The sequence below is a fragment of the Gallus gallus genome, chromosome 13 (genome assembly GCF_016699485.2).
Source record: "Gallus gallus isolate bGalGal1 chromosome 13, bGalGal1.mat.broiler.GRCg7b, whole genome shotgun sequence".
Taxonomy (NCBI): Eukaryota; Metazoa; Chordata; class Aves; order Galliformes; family Phasianidae; genus Gallus; species Gallus gallus.
In genome coordinates this window covers 6,675,464-6,690,721 of record NC_052544.1, presented here as the reverse complement: position 1 = coordinate 6,690,721, position 15,258 = coordinate 6,675,464, and the positions used below count along the sequence as shown (strand labels likewise).

The 15,258-nt window shown below is 38.0% G+C and overlaps 1 protein-coding gene across 3 annotated transcripts in view; it reads left to right on the top strand.

Annotated features, from left to right (window-relative positions):
* GABRG2 (gamma-aminobutyric acid type A receptor gamma2 subunit) overlaps positions 1–15,258 on the top strand; it is a 70,555-nt gene that overhangs the window by 47,705 nt on the left and 7,592 nt on the right. The gene's annotated exons all lie outside the window — the stretch shown is intronic.

The following is a 15,258-nucleotide window of genomic DNA, read 5'->3' as shown; positions in this document are numbered from 1 at the left end:
GCTATATCCTTTCTTAGCATATCAGTAACTGCTCTGTTAGAGCTAGTTATTTCCATTCCATTTCCTCACCAATCACACTTTGGACTAGTTTGCAACACCTACTTTTGTCAGCGTATGTTTCTGCTGTGACATTAGCTGTGATTGTGAACAAGATTAATTTGCACATTGCTGAAGGCTTGCACCTGGCTTCTGTGAGACAAAATGCTCAAGAAACCAGAAACAATTTGGAATCTGTTCACAGAGCAGTCATTGTCCTCAGGCAAATTGATAGCAGGGGAACGACTGCTACTGTTTACTTCTCAAGCACTCAACCACAGTGGCCTCTTCAGAGGAATGTCACAAATTGGAATACAAATGCATTTGTGATATTTTTAATTTAAAATGTTCTAAGTAGTCATTAAAACATAATATGAATCAAAATGTCTGATTTTTAATATTTTTAGACGTGAACTCTGAAGTAAGAAATTACTCCAGGTAGGTCGGTAGTCTCTTACAGCAAGAAATTGGATTTATCTACCTACGATCAGAAAAGAAAATGTTTCTCAAATTCTTCCATGTTCCTTATTGAAAAAAATGCAGTTTCCAGGTGCATACTTTCCCAAAACATATACATGAGCGGGAGCAACCTTTCTTGACACAGCAGGTTTGCAGATACAGAGAGATACAAGCACAGCTTATGTGGGAGAGAATGTTCTTGGCTGAGACAGTAGATGCTCAGAAAGAAGGTAAAGCAACAGGTTATCCTGAGACAGAGAATGCTGTAATTTCCATGCCTTGAACAGACCGTGCAAGATAAATTAAGCTGTATCGGTCTTCTGAACCATGTATACCTCCATAATAGCCAAATTAAGCAGGTTTTCTGCTTTTCAGGTTTCCTATCCTTCAGATTAGAAAACTGATTTCTTTCAAGTCTCACCTGTTCTCTTAGTTCAAAAGGAGCTCTTCTAACCAATCCAAACTGTTTACTCTGCTATGAAGTTCTATGAGCCAAATTTCTATCAAACGAGCTCAAATCTAGATATGAAGCTATGTCTACATTGGCCAAATAGAAGATATTGTTCCCAGAATGACCAATCTCAGAGTATGAAGTAACCATAGTCCACATTGATTTCCAGTTTTATTTGTACAATTTAAATGCAACCAAACTCTTTGTAAATGAGAGTTAAACAGAACTCAGCTTCAATTCCAGGCGGTCACATACTACAGTGAGAGGAAAAAGCCCAGTGCACTTCTGTGCAGCTTCAAAAAGGTCCTAAGTTTAGCTGTATATAGGAACCACTGCTACTGCCAGTGGGGGTGGGACTCAAAACTGAAGGAACTTTGTATGTTGTGTGCATAGCTGGGATGATTTTTTACTCTGAACAGTCTAAGATACTAGTGCTTCTTTAGTTAATAGTTTCTGAGGGTAATCCTAACAGTGCCCACGTCCCCAGAAAGTAATCATTCCTTTTACAAACAGTAATATGACACTAGACAGAAGCCTATAAAGTAGTAGTACCAGTACTGGACCCCTGACAGCAACTACATTTGGCTTCAGGTTCAGAAAGGTGCCATGTAGCATTAGTAAGAGCATAAGGCTCACTTTCCTGGTATAAAAACAAACTGTACACTGCTGCATATAGACAATGAGAGCAAGAGCATACCATAGCATATAATAATTCTGAGAACATTGAAGGGTGCAAATATTTCACAAATAGTTTCCAAAAACTCCCTCCTCCTCCTCTCTTCTTCCTTTCCCCTTACATACACAGACATTCACATCTCTTTCATCAGCAGCTCTTCCTGGTGTAGGCAACTTGCACAGACCAACAGCAAACCTGGTAAGTGCTGAATCAGGGTTACCCTATGCCACAAAGCACCAGAGTAAGCATGAACCTATTTGCTGGGATGAGGAAGTTCAATTAAAAAATGATATGAGGAGGCTGTAAGAATGGCTCCATAAAGAAGTAGCCAGGACTGAGCAAATCTTTAAATAGGGCAGACATTGAAGTACCCAGAAATAGTCACCCGATGTGTGCTCAGAGCAGCACAGCTGAGGCACAAAAGGGCATCCCAGATGCAAGGCTTGGGCTAACATTTTAAAGGCAATATTTTTGGTCAAAAGTTTCCTCCCAGAAACTGTATCTGCTGCTGATCGTTTCAGTTGCATAGCAAAAACCTCATTAACAAATTCTGAATGCTACAGGCTAAATAGTGCCATTTCCTCCTGCTTTTCTCTCTTGTTTTGTCTTTGTTGTTTGTTTTTTGTTTTTAATATATAGATATTACTATTATTATTCCATGTTAGCTCAGTAGTGCTGAATGCTAAAAAGCCAGTGCTGACATTGACAATTTACTTTTTTGGTGTTTGCTTTATATAACAAGGAAACCAATTCCTCTACTTCTTGCTAATGCAAATGAACACTGAGATATGCGCTGGAATTCCTACATAGTCAAATAAGAAAGTCTTAAACAAGGAGTTAGCATTAGAGCACAGTTTAACAAGCTGTATGAACATCATCTCTTCTCGACTCTGTCTAGTGAAATATTTGAGAAAGTAACAGGTTTCTGAAAAACTCAATATTCCAACAAGCAGAACTGGAAGCTGAGGAGGAGGATTCCTGCAGAATTTTGCAGGCTTTCCAACACTGAAACTCCTTATAAGGAACAGAATTATCTTCTGCTATGAAATTTGTTGTTGTTGTTGTTGTTGTTTTTTAAAGTCAATATTCAGCAGCAGGAAATAATGCAAATCTAAAAGTGTTTGCATTTCTCATCTTGCCATTCTAATGTTTTGCAAGTGCCAGTGTCAGAAGGGTGTTATTCTTGTACAAAGGTCTGTTATCTGTAGGTATTACCTTATTTCCACGCTATTAAATATATATATATATAAAACAATATGTATATAACAATATATATAACAAAACAATTGCTATTTTTTGAAACACTAACATGACAGAACTGGGAAGTTTGGTTTTTTTCCTTCTATTTTTAAGAAAAAAGCTGTTTGGAGAAATGGAGAAAGTTTCAGACCCATTCTTATAATAATGATTGGCCCTTATTTGCAGTGAGTTTATTTCATTTTGCTTTTTTGCTCAACCATACCTATATTGATAGCTTTTAGTGTCAGCAAGAAGACAAGAACACTTAATGAATTATTTGAAATTTCTTTAGGGTGTGAAAGCAAAGAAAAAGTTAATATATAATATGTATAAATATAGACATAGAATATAAATCATACATTATGCAATGACATAAAATACTTTTTTTCTTTTTCTCAGCCACTCCCATTAAATATTTTCACTTAAGCTCAAAGTAGTATATGCCAGATGTTATTCAAGCATACAGTGTGTAAATGTTCCAAAACCTCCATGGGAAGAAAGATGGGTTGGGAGGAGAGAAACAGCTGTCTTACAGCCCTAAACTTGTTCATTGAGGGTGCTGGGACTAGACCTGAGATATCTTGCCTGTTGCTTCAGTGTTTGAACCAATAATCCACAATGCCTGAGATACTGTTGGGCTGTGCTGCCTTACAAGAAGTCAGTTTATTTTTTATTATGTATCTGTGTTGGGTTCTTGTGCTGAAAGTCATCTTCTCTTATTACTGAGCTGCCTTAGCTCTCTGAAGCCCCTGACATTTGGTAGCTGATCACACTGAGCTCTGAAGAAAGTTGGTTTTGATCTGTGCTACTTTTTTTCCTTGATGTTCTGCCTTCCAGGATCTCATAGCTGGGAGAATTTTAGTCTTTTCTTGGTTACTTAGAATCGTTTCCTGGGGGGTTAAAATTAAATATTTGCTGATGAAATCTTCTAAAATATTTAAAGGATGCCAAAAATAAATGAAATTAAGGTTCTAAGATAAATAGACTGCCGAAAGTCAAGCAATAAAGCATGTTGTATTCCTCCCAGCATCCCTTGGGCTTTTTGTTTATCGTACTGTCTTTCTAGTGATCTCCCTGTGCATTCAGTGGAAGAAATGCTGGTGTTCAAGTGGTACTTTCTTTTATAAATATTTCTTTTGCTGGGGGGTTGAGACAGAATGAATCTGTGAAACCCATAGCTTCCCTGCAGAACTTTGCCTCCATGCACTCATGTCTTCTCTCCTCTGGAGAGGAAAGAGAAGAAAACATCAAGTGTTGTTGCAGCCCCAGGTTATGTAATACTGTCTCTTGGCTCTGAAAATAACTGGAAACATTGAGAGAAAAGATTAAATGTACTGTATCCTCAAATTCCTCTTCTCTTAGAATGAAAGACCTTCAGAGGAATTCCAAAATGACCTTTGCCATGCAAGACAAATTAGGAAGATTTAGCAGAAGCACTGCTGTATAAACTACATTAGTCCTGTACAGTCAATTCAGCAACCAGAACACACACAAAGCTTGTTAAACCGTGCTAATTTCAGGGAGTTTGCTTACAGGCCTATACGTCCGTTATTTAGATAAGAAATATTACATTGTTTTATCTTCTTCTGTAGTTTGTTTTATTTTCTTCTATATTTCTGTCTATTTGTTTTCTTTATTCTGTCTTCTTCATTAAACAGGCATGCATCTAGTTTTCTGCCATTTCTGAAATTCTGAGAAGTCTGCAGGAGGGTACATAAATGCATGATAGGATGTGGACCTTCCTGTTCAGTCATGACTAGTTGTGCCCATAGATTCATTCACTGACCACAACAGAGCTCTAAAGCATAATATCAGCTGAGATGAGAAAGCCTCACAAGTTAGCCCGCCTAAGATCTGATTCACTTTGGGATCTGTTTGTCTCCCTTGATTGACCATTTGGTCCATTTGTTCTCATAGGTACATAGGTAGTTATCTCCTGTGTTTAAGAGCAGCCAGGGTTAGATACTGCCAGGAAATGTGTATACCAGGGGTATACGATCTGGATACTTTTAAATGAATCAAATACAATAAACCATATTTCCTATTTGCTGACACTGCTGATCTCACTGCATCTCAAAGCCTTTCTTATAACACTGACAAGTCAAATATTCAAAACTAATCAAGTCCTTGCTTTAAACACATGTGGATCTGTCAGTTGTTGAAGTGTCATTTTATTAATTATATTATTATTATTATATTCTAGTAATTTTTTTATTATATTATTATATATTATATTATTCAGAGAACAACCAGACATCCAAAAGAGCCAAGGACACAGGATACCTGTCTGTGCCAGGCACAGCAAGTTTTATAGCAGAACAGCACCCAAACTGGTTACGTTACCTGAAGATTTTGGCTGTCTGCTTTCTCGTTTTACTTGAAATTTTTGTCAGCCTCACATTTGCTCATCTATTTGTTCCTATTTCCTACCACAGTACATCAAGCAAGTTATTTAGAAACCCAACTTCTAATTATCCAGAGATGATATGCTGATCTGGGCTAACACATCCTGGGGAAGAGAGAAGTTGGAAAGGGAGCAGAAGGTTCTTTAATTTGCAGATTATTTACACACTGGCACTTAATGACTCCCTCACAGCAGTTGCAACCTATTACATCACGCTGCTGCCACATCTGAACACTAATCCTGCACACTAAAAATCCTCCTGCATTTGCTGATGCTGTAGTAGCTTAGCTGCCTTCAAAACAAATACCCCCCCAAAAAATTCAAAGTGTCAATAATTACATCTCCAACAAGAAAAATATATATGTATGTTAAAAAAAAAAAAGGCTCTGTATCATACATTGTTCTTTCAAAATTGTCGCATTCATGGACAGAGTCTTAGAAACATACAGAATTTTACCTCCATTCCTGCACAGTGGTATTTTTCAGCAACAAAAAAATTGCTAGGGTGAAGCATGCCTCTGTGAATTCAAAGGGAAGGTGGGAACAACAATAATAGAATTTAATTACTGTCTAGAGTCATTACATTCTTTCCTTCTATAATTAGAAACTAATGAGAAGTGGAACACGTTCTGTCAAACAAACAGAGAAAACAGCACGGCGTGTGGAACAAGCGGCCAAGGACCAAAAAGAAATTCAGAACTGTGGTCAGAACGTCACGTCATACATAAAGAAATTCCATTTGCTTGGATAGCTATGGTGATTCATCTTATTTTGCAGGAATTTCATCAGCTGGGGTTGTCACTTCACACAAACGCAAACTAATTCCAGCTCCTCTCCCCTGGTCCTGCTGGAAATCAAGGTGTTTGACGTCAGACACATCCACACACAGACATACATGTTACTCTTTAAAATCAGAAAAAAAGAAGAGGAAATCTCCTCCCGCCTTCCACCCTGCTGTTCAGTGTAGTTAGGATTCATCCTTTGGAATGTAAATTGAAAACCAGGCTTGCAGCTATCTGAATCCCAGAGATAATCTTATATAAATGGACTATAGAACAAGCTTTGTGAAAGTCTTAATGTTGTTTTACCCCATTACATAATCAAGCTATAATCACGGCTTAGAAATGGATATTTAGAATTGGGGTGGAAGTCACTTAGTACAGCTGCCACGTTGGATCAGCGATGACCATGAATCGCCTTGTCCTTTATGTAACACCCAGGCAAAGCAAGCACCAGCAGTCAGGTAGAAAATGAGCTGCTTCCAAGTGCTTCAAGTCTGTTGCAAGCAAATATCTACAATGCCATTGCAGATTTTCTTTCTTTCTGTGCCCCAGAGGCTAAACATTCACTGTATTTTATTTCACATCATGACTTCCTATGACACAATACTGGTATTTCACTGCTAAACCTCAGAGGGAAAGAGAATGTCGAGCAGTTTTGAAAAGGAAAAGACCTAATTATTTTCTGAAGCTGTCTGGCACATACGCATTTCAAAAATGAGTTGATGAAAGAATCTAAAATTGCAAAGTACAGAAGCAATGAAAGGGTATCTAGGGAAGGATGAAATAATGAGAAGGTGTCATGGTCAGGTTCCTAGGGTACAGTACTCTTTCTGACTCTCTCTTTTTCCCATAGTCTTTTATTTTACCTGGCTGTGGAAAGCAATACATCTCATAATTATCAGCTTATGATCAGCACTATGATCAAGTATCTGTCTTATCTTTATGAAAATTCACTCAAGTGCCCTTGTGATCAAATATTTTGGCCAAAATGATTTTAGTGTGATACATGTAAAAGCGTAATGCAAAGATGAGTTAATATCATCATTTCTTCCTTTGACAAATAACCAGTCTTAGAAGTACTGCTTCCATTAGAGCAGGACTAGGCAAACCTAAGGCCCTTCTGATCTGCAGTAAGAAAGAAACAACATATCAAAAATATGCGATATTAGATGTTATACAAAAGAGTAATTTGTGTAGGTTAAATATGAATCCACGCAAAAAAAATCTGTGCTTAGAAAGGAATATCATGTTTTTCTTATATCACAGTAATATCGCAAGACATCTCACTGACCTTTTACCCCTAACGAAACAATAAATGCTAGCAAGAATTCCAAATACAGACCCTGTCAAGGCAAGAAAAGAGATGGGAACAAAAGCACTGAAATGAGTACACCAATCTTAAACTATTTACGTGATATTTCATTCTAGATTAAAGCTGTACTGTGCAATGTAGCCCACAGTCTGACACTGGCCTGGTTTGGGAGAGACCTGAGTCCCATCTCCTGCTGTCCCCTCTCCTGCCTGCCCTGGGGACAGCAGTCTGCCCCATCACTGCTGAGCACCAGAGCTCAGCTGCCATCACTTTTCTGACATGAAAGAGAAAAGGCTTTCCCTGTATTTTACCAGTTCTTTCTGTCTGTTTGCCCTGCTGCCCTCCAACGTGTCCGAAGTGGAAGTATACATAATGTACCAGAAGTCAGTCATTTTACAGGCAATTTAATTACCAATTAGTTATTTATTATTACCAGAGAAACATTATTATTATCATTTATTATTATCATCATTTATTATTACCATTATCATGTATTATAATAATATTGTTATAATATTATTTATTATTATTGAAGCCCATTCAGTTCCAACTCTCCTGCCATAGGCAGGGGTACCCCCACCAGATCAGGCTCCCATCCAACCTGGCATTGAGCCAGGGATGGAGCATCCACAGCTTCACTAGGCAGCCTGTGCCAGTGCCTCACTGCCCTCTGAGTGAAGAATTTATTATAATGCCTAATCTAAATCTACCCTCTTATAGTTTAAAGCCAGCACTGCTTGTTCCCGATAAAGAGTCCTCCCCAAGATCTCCTTTAGGCCTCTTTCAAGTACTGGGAGGCTGCAGTGAGGTCTCCCTGGAGCCTTCTCTTCTGGAGGCTGAACAAGCCCAGCTCCCTCAGCCTGCCCTCATAAGAGAAGTGCTCCAGCCCTCTGAGCATCCTCATGGCCTCCTCTGGGAGGAGAATATTTGTATAAAAATGGTACAAACCTCAGTCCTTTAAAAAAGACGGATGCATTTAGAATCTCTTTGGTCCCATTTGCTAATATTTTTATAATCACTACTAGTCTAAAAAAAATTATTTTTTTAAGAACTAGAGAGAATTAGAATCTCATCTGGATTCGGTAGGATTTAAGTATGTATCTCCAGTCCAGATACTTATAGCACTGAGTTAATACACAGCAAGATGCAATTCTGTCAGCTCTAGAAAAGTAACAGATGGTTTTCATATATGGTAGAAATCTGAACACCTCAGACAATGGCCCGTTTGGGTGTGAGAACATCTCGTTTTATGTGTGGGTAAATTGTCACAGAAACCAGTCAGTGACTGAGGCCTTCCAATTCTGTCAGAACACTGCAGACATTTTTCAAAAGCATTCTTTCAAATGCCTGACAGTGTGAGTGGCCTCCCTTTGTCTTTTTTACTGAGATTAATTGAGAGACAGCTTACCTCGAGTACTGATAGCAATGAACTTATCCCTACGGTTGCTCTATTCCATTAAACTCCCATTTACCTATTCATTCTTTAAAAAAAGAAGCAAAGAAAACAACAGAAGAAAACAGCATTAGCTGTGATCTCCTCCTCACTGAAAATGTGACCTCTGGCCATGTTAACAGTAAAAGAGGGAGAGAACAAGGATGTTTCTATTACTTATTTATGAGGAAAAGAAAATAAATTCTGCTGCTATGGTTGTTCTTCATTAACAATTTATGCGGTTTATACACTCATTACGTGTAGCACAAAGGTGATATTCCTCTGGTAATATTTCTTTCATACAAAAATTGGTTTTATTCATACAAGTGTTGCTATATTAGCACAGCTGTAAAAGTCAGTTATGTCGTTCGACTGTTTGTATAAATCAAATGGAGAATAATCACAGAAGTTTTTACCATTCAGTTTTCCATGGGCAGACTTGGAACTGCTGCTCGTTTCCAATCTGAGGTGACAGTGCCCTCCTGTGGCGTGATTTTTTTGTTGTTTGTTTGCCTTTTTCCTATGTACAGCCCATCCAGAGACAGGAGCTAAGCAGAGTTTTCCATACATAATAAGTCATTTACGTCCTCGTTTATAACAGTTAATTGAGAAAACCTTCCATTTCTATCCATATTTCTATCTGTACGGTTTTCCAAGTAAATATTGTGTTTGGTTTCTGTTTAAGATTAGGAGAGAAAAAGAAAACCAACAGTGGAAATCTGGGCAGCTGGTGTATGTCTGGGTCTGTATGCACCATGTGGATGCTGTTGGCTGCATAAACAAAGTTGGGCCTGCTAGTTACTGTACAAACAGTGACTTATGCTAAATCCCAGTGGCTAGTCATTTGAGCAGTCCTTGAAGAACAAATGGTGGCCTGTAGGAATAATTCTGGGGGAATTTGGCTCGTATATTGCCATTGTTTTCTTCAATATTATGTAGCTACTTGATAGAATTTTTTCTGCCAGGTATTGATTCATCATTAATACTCTGCTATAGAATATATTTTCTCCACAGATTTTTGTATTTCAAGCATGAAAAGTAGAAAATTACAAATAATATCAGGAATTACTAAAGCACTCATGGATTTTCACACTGCTATACTCTAGTGAAAATATTCACGGTAACCAGAATACTGAAGGAAATTCATGTTCAGCCCCTGTGATACAACACTGCAGTTCTTGGGGGAGAATTGCTCCTACACTACGGAGTCAGCACGAAGTGAAGAGCTCTTGCTCCTGTATACTTTCATCACTTAGAGAATTTCTGGAGATTTTAGGTGTCTGAGGGAACAAAGGAAGCATGAGGAGAGCAGAGACACCTCAGCGTCTGAGCGTCCCTCTCTTTTTTGTCTCTTTTTGCTGCGTCCTTCAGAGCGGTGTGTGGTTTGGTAGGCAGCAAAGGCAGTGTGAGTCTTATCAGAATCAAGTGTTAGCAAAAATTCTCACACAGCTGCCTATGCCTACGGACACACGGGGTGTTTTCCAAACCATTAGCTTAGGAAGATTTCCACCAAAATGCCATCATATAAAAAGGCCAGACCTTCGCTTAATTGCTGAATTTCCTTGCTAGAAACTTTGTATATTTAACAGGAATGAAACACTGAATTTTATCCACTCCAAAAACTATCTACGGGAATGAACTGAAATGATACATATGGGTAACTCGATCAGGTTGTCAACATAAAATCTTCAAAGCTCTTCTGAAGTTTTTTTTTTTTTAATAATTTAAACTAGTGGTTTAAAGCAACAGAAAATGTGATCCTACAGTAATAGTTAGGGTGAGGCAGCCTAAGCTGTAAATGTTGCCACCTGAACTATAATTAAGATGCCAATTTCCTGTGATGTTAGAAAGCTGTTCTTTTCTCTAGCATTTGTACTAGCTTCCAAATGGGTTTAGAGAACAAATTAGAGTCTTGTTGCCCCACTACCTCGCACATTGCACAGTCACTTAAACATGCATTACTAATAGGTATCATTTCCCCCTCACTTCGCACAGGTATAACTGATTCCACAAGCGGGCCATAGTGAAGGATCACACCCACTGTGCTGATTAAATCAGCTAAGTGTAATGTACATCTCCCCCTGGCTACACTTCCTGGCACAACTAATTCCTTCTATTGAACCTTTGGGAATTAGGCCAGGACGTATGCACAGATGGTTCCTCAAATCAGGAATTCACTTCTCCTTATGTCTAACAGAGCCAGAATCTGAGTACTCAAATTGCTGTATTACACAAGTATATGGAAGGAAGAGCTTCAAGTTCCACTCACTGTGTTGAGTCTGTGTAAATTAGAATGGCACAGGACTGTTTGAACAAAATCCTCTTGTAAGGGCTTATAGAAGTCATGATCATCGGGCACTGATGGAATATTGATCTCCATTTCAAAATATCTCCTCCTCTATAGATGTGAATTTAGGCCCACGCACTTTCTCTGTATGTAACAAGGATTTTTGCTACTGAGAGAAATCCCAGACTTCCAATTAGGAGTAGCATCATGAAGAGGCTGTGCCTCAAGTCAGAAACCCGCCTCACGTCTCCTGATCTTCAGAATATAAACAACAGGAGTATGCACTTAGTAGAAAATGTGATAGGAGTATTTATACATGAATATAAGCATGATCTGAAGAACAGTTTCCCAGGGGACTGCATTCTGGTTAAAAATTCAAATACGTGTTACTCAAGAAACTGTTGAACTGATTATCATATCTGTAGACTACATCTAGCTATCTATATATACTGACATAGAGGAACAGAAGATATATACATATTCATAGGGCGGAGGGGAGAGAGAAATGATATCTAAATATATTAAGGATGACTTGTGCTCTTCAGTGGAAGAAGATTATTTTTGCCAGAGAAATACTGTATTTCTTTACAAGTAAAAAACACTAGGTATTTTCTAGACATATATAATCACGTATATAAACCATAGAATGGGTGGAACTATAATATCTCTAGAGAAAGGCTACAGTAATCCAACATTGTCTAATTAGAGTGCCAAGTGTTAAGTACTTAGGTATGCTGTGTCACACAAAAGCTGCCAGGTTACATTATCATTCATTTCCAGAAAAGTCCAAAAGTATATCAGTCTTCCAAACAGCAATCTGGCACTCTGAGAACCTCCACAGCCACAGTATGCATCATTGGATAGACAAGAACCAGAGCTCAGGGAACAAGGATAAGGTAATAATGAAAAAAAATAACAATTTACCAAGTGAGAACTAGTGAATAACACTGTGCTAAGTATCAATTCTGGTCATTTTTTACTGAAATAGTGTCTTAGCTTGACAGCTTCATGCAGGCATCACACCAGGAGTGAAAATCACCTCAGGCACAGAGATAATCTGAAAATAACCAAGTGTTTAAGCTGGCCCCAGCTGAAGAGTGGAGAAGACCATGAATAAAGTCAGAAATAAAACAAATATGGATAAAAACAGCACTGAGGCAAGATTCCATTTTAAGAGGTTACGGTTTTAAGTCATGAAAAGTGGGATTAAAGCAAAGTACTGCCAAGTCCATGTCTCACAGAAGACTTAATATGCTTTACCTTTTGGATGTACATTTTATGACACCTGGAATTAGGTCCTAAATTGCACATGTTTGGTCTTGCATTACTTTGTATGCTTCTATAGCATTATGCATTTGATTATTTCCAGACCACTTGCCTTATTTTAAACCACGCATCTTGAAGGCCTACTGTTACATCATTGCATTGCTTGTATAGGCAACATTTAGCACCATACTTCTCTGGGGCCATCTTGCTTTCCTTACTGCTTTATTTATAATTGTTCATATTACTCAAAGGCTGGAGGTAATATTCAATACATTACAGAATTCTTGGCTTGCCTTGTCACACAGCCTTTCCTATCATATATTGGTGAAAAATCATCAGTACATCCCACTTCCCAAAAATCCCAACCAAACAAGATAAGGAATAAAACTCTGTCCCTGTGGTTTTAATGTTATTACTTCCTCTAGTAAGATTCTCTGAAGCAGTGGAATTTACTCCATAGTACAACATTTCCAGCACCAGTAGGCTTTCAGATTAGAAAGCAACACGTAATTTACAAGAATTTACATATACTTAAACAGTTCTACAGACTGGACTGCTCCATGCTGCCGGGCAAGTTATATCGGATATTCAAGCCCTGACTTCCTCTGATTTAACTGCTCAGTTTTTAAAAAGCTTAAAGCTTGTTAAGTATACAGGGGTTTATTTAGTTGAGCTTTCTGTAGAATGTTTCAGATTCTAGAAGGTGTGAAAATAAGGTCCACCAAAATAGTGCTGTGGGCTTTGCTACAAGTATCAGAAACTGACAAGAACATTTCCATTACATATCATTATGGAGAGGTTGGAATTTTTTTACATACAGATGCATTAGGAAATATAGGCCTTGAATGAAGAAAAGTCAGTGACATTTGTGAGAAATGAACATCATCTAGAACGATTACATCACTTTCTAACTTCTAGAACACGCTAGCAGAAATGTGCTATTTCTAAATTGGTTAAGAAGGCCAGTATTAAATAAATAAAAAAAAAAAGCAGAAGGAATTGTGTTCAATTATATATAAAATTCTTCCACCTGGATCATCTCCAGTTTGTGTAGGAAAAGCTCTGCTGTCGCTCTGTGTAAACGGACTGTCCTCAGAGCGTGTCATTGAGATGACAGAGATTTCAAAGTGATGACTCATTGCTGTGGAATGTACCAAGGCCTTCACATGTTTGTTAGCATCTTAGAAGCTCATATGCATTACATTTTGAACAAAATATGTGTTTTATTTAAATAAATGCATGAAATGTAACAATATTAGTGCAATGGTTCACTATCCAAAAAACACCACTTCCATTAAAAGAAAAATCTAAATCAGATAATCTTCACCAGGTTTTCTAGGGAAAACAATAGAACAGTGTTTGTGAAAATCATCTAAAATACTGAAAGACTCGAGTCGCTTCCTCTGTCTGATACAAATGCATATTTGTGTGTTATTCACACTGTTTGGTGCAGTTGCATACATGGTTATTGAAGAAGGAGTCTCTGCACGAAGTCTTTGCAGCACACCCCAGTCTGGGTCAGCTGGATTTACTGTTCATCTTTTCAGTGCTGGTGCCAAGTTGTGGATTTGGCTCTAACACCTTCGAGCAGCAGTGCTGGCTTCTGTACGAGATTGTGATATTTTCTGTTCTTTTGAGTAAAAGATCCTACAAGGCAAGAGTGCTAAAACCAACAAAACAGGCAAACAGACATGCCCAAGTACAGGACAAAAATTATGGGCAAAATATATGACAGAAGAAGTTAGCTAGGATCTGATATATCTACTCAGCTACTCCCCAGGATGGTCTACTGCAACTGCAACTTAAAAAGAAGCAAGAGCAGAAAGATAACAACCAGATTTTATTTCGCTTCTGAGCTAATCTTTTCTAACTTTTTATGTTGTCACATATTTTTGGCTTTATATTTCCCATCTCTTCTTTCTGGTAATTTGTTGATTCACTAAAGCAATACAGTAACACTGAACATGAAGACAGCCTTTTCTCTGGGACTGTTCACTTTGAAGTAACACAACTACTGCTTTAAGTTATCTCTACAATAATACAGAAAGGGAAAAAAATAAATGGTTTCGAAAAACCAATATTAAGAAATTGGTTGCCCAAACTGATAAAATAGACACTTTCCAGGAAGTCTGTGGATGTTCTAAAGAGATGAAGAATGAGGCTGGCTTCAGTTCTAGTGCTCCCGGTCAATGTTGTTTAGCACATAACACACACATACAAGACATGTTTATCCATGAATTAAGGGGATAATCAGACAACATCTACTTGTTAAAACTGGTTGCTTATGCTCAACCAGGTCTTCTTGTAAGTCCCAAATACACAATTTGCTTTTTTAAGTTTCTAGTTTCCTTGTAATGCAATGAGATTAAAACCCAGTTAATCCCTGGTATGTGGACATTCATATTGGAAAAAACAAAACAAAGAAAAAAAAAAAACAAAAGCACCAGCTGAAAAATGATCTCTGAAGTTTCTTCTGTGACTAAGTTCAAAGGGATTATTAGGGGCAAAATGAAAATTTTTATCACATCTGAAAACAGACCTTTCTCTGTTAAGGAACAGTATTGATCGAAGCAGAATGCACATCAGCCACAGAGTCCCTTGGATGTCTCTGGGAAAGCATCTCACTCTGGATTTGCAAACCCTCTTCTGTTTGAGATTGGGAATTATCTCTGGGCCGCATTTCATAGAATTGCAATGAAGTCTTTTGCAGCCTGGGGTTTTGCAGTTCTTTTGCAATCAAGATTTCCCAGGAGTGCTGTAATCTGAAGCAAAGATGAGATCCAGGGGTTTTTTTAGCTTAGAAGAAATACATCAAAATCTGAAGCTTTGCTTTATTCCTGAATCCTGAAGAGAAATATCTCTGCATCTGCAAGATGTGATGAATGAAGTGGTAAATTAGAAGCCTGCTGTGCTA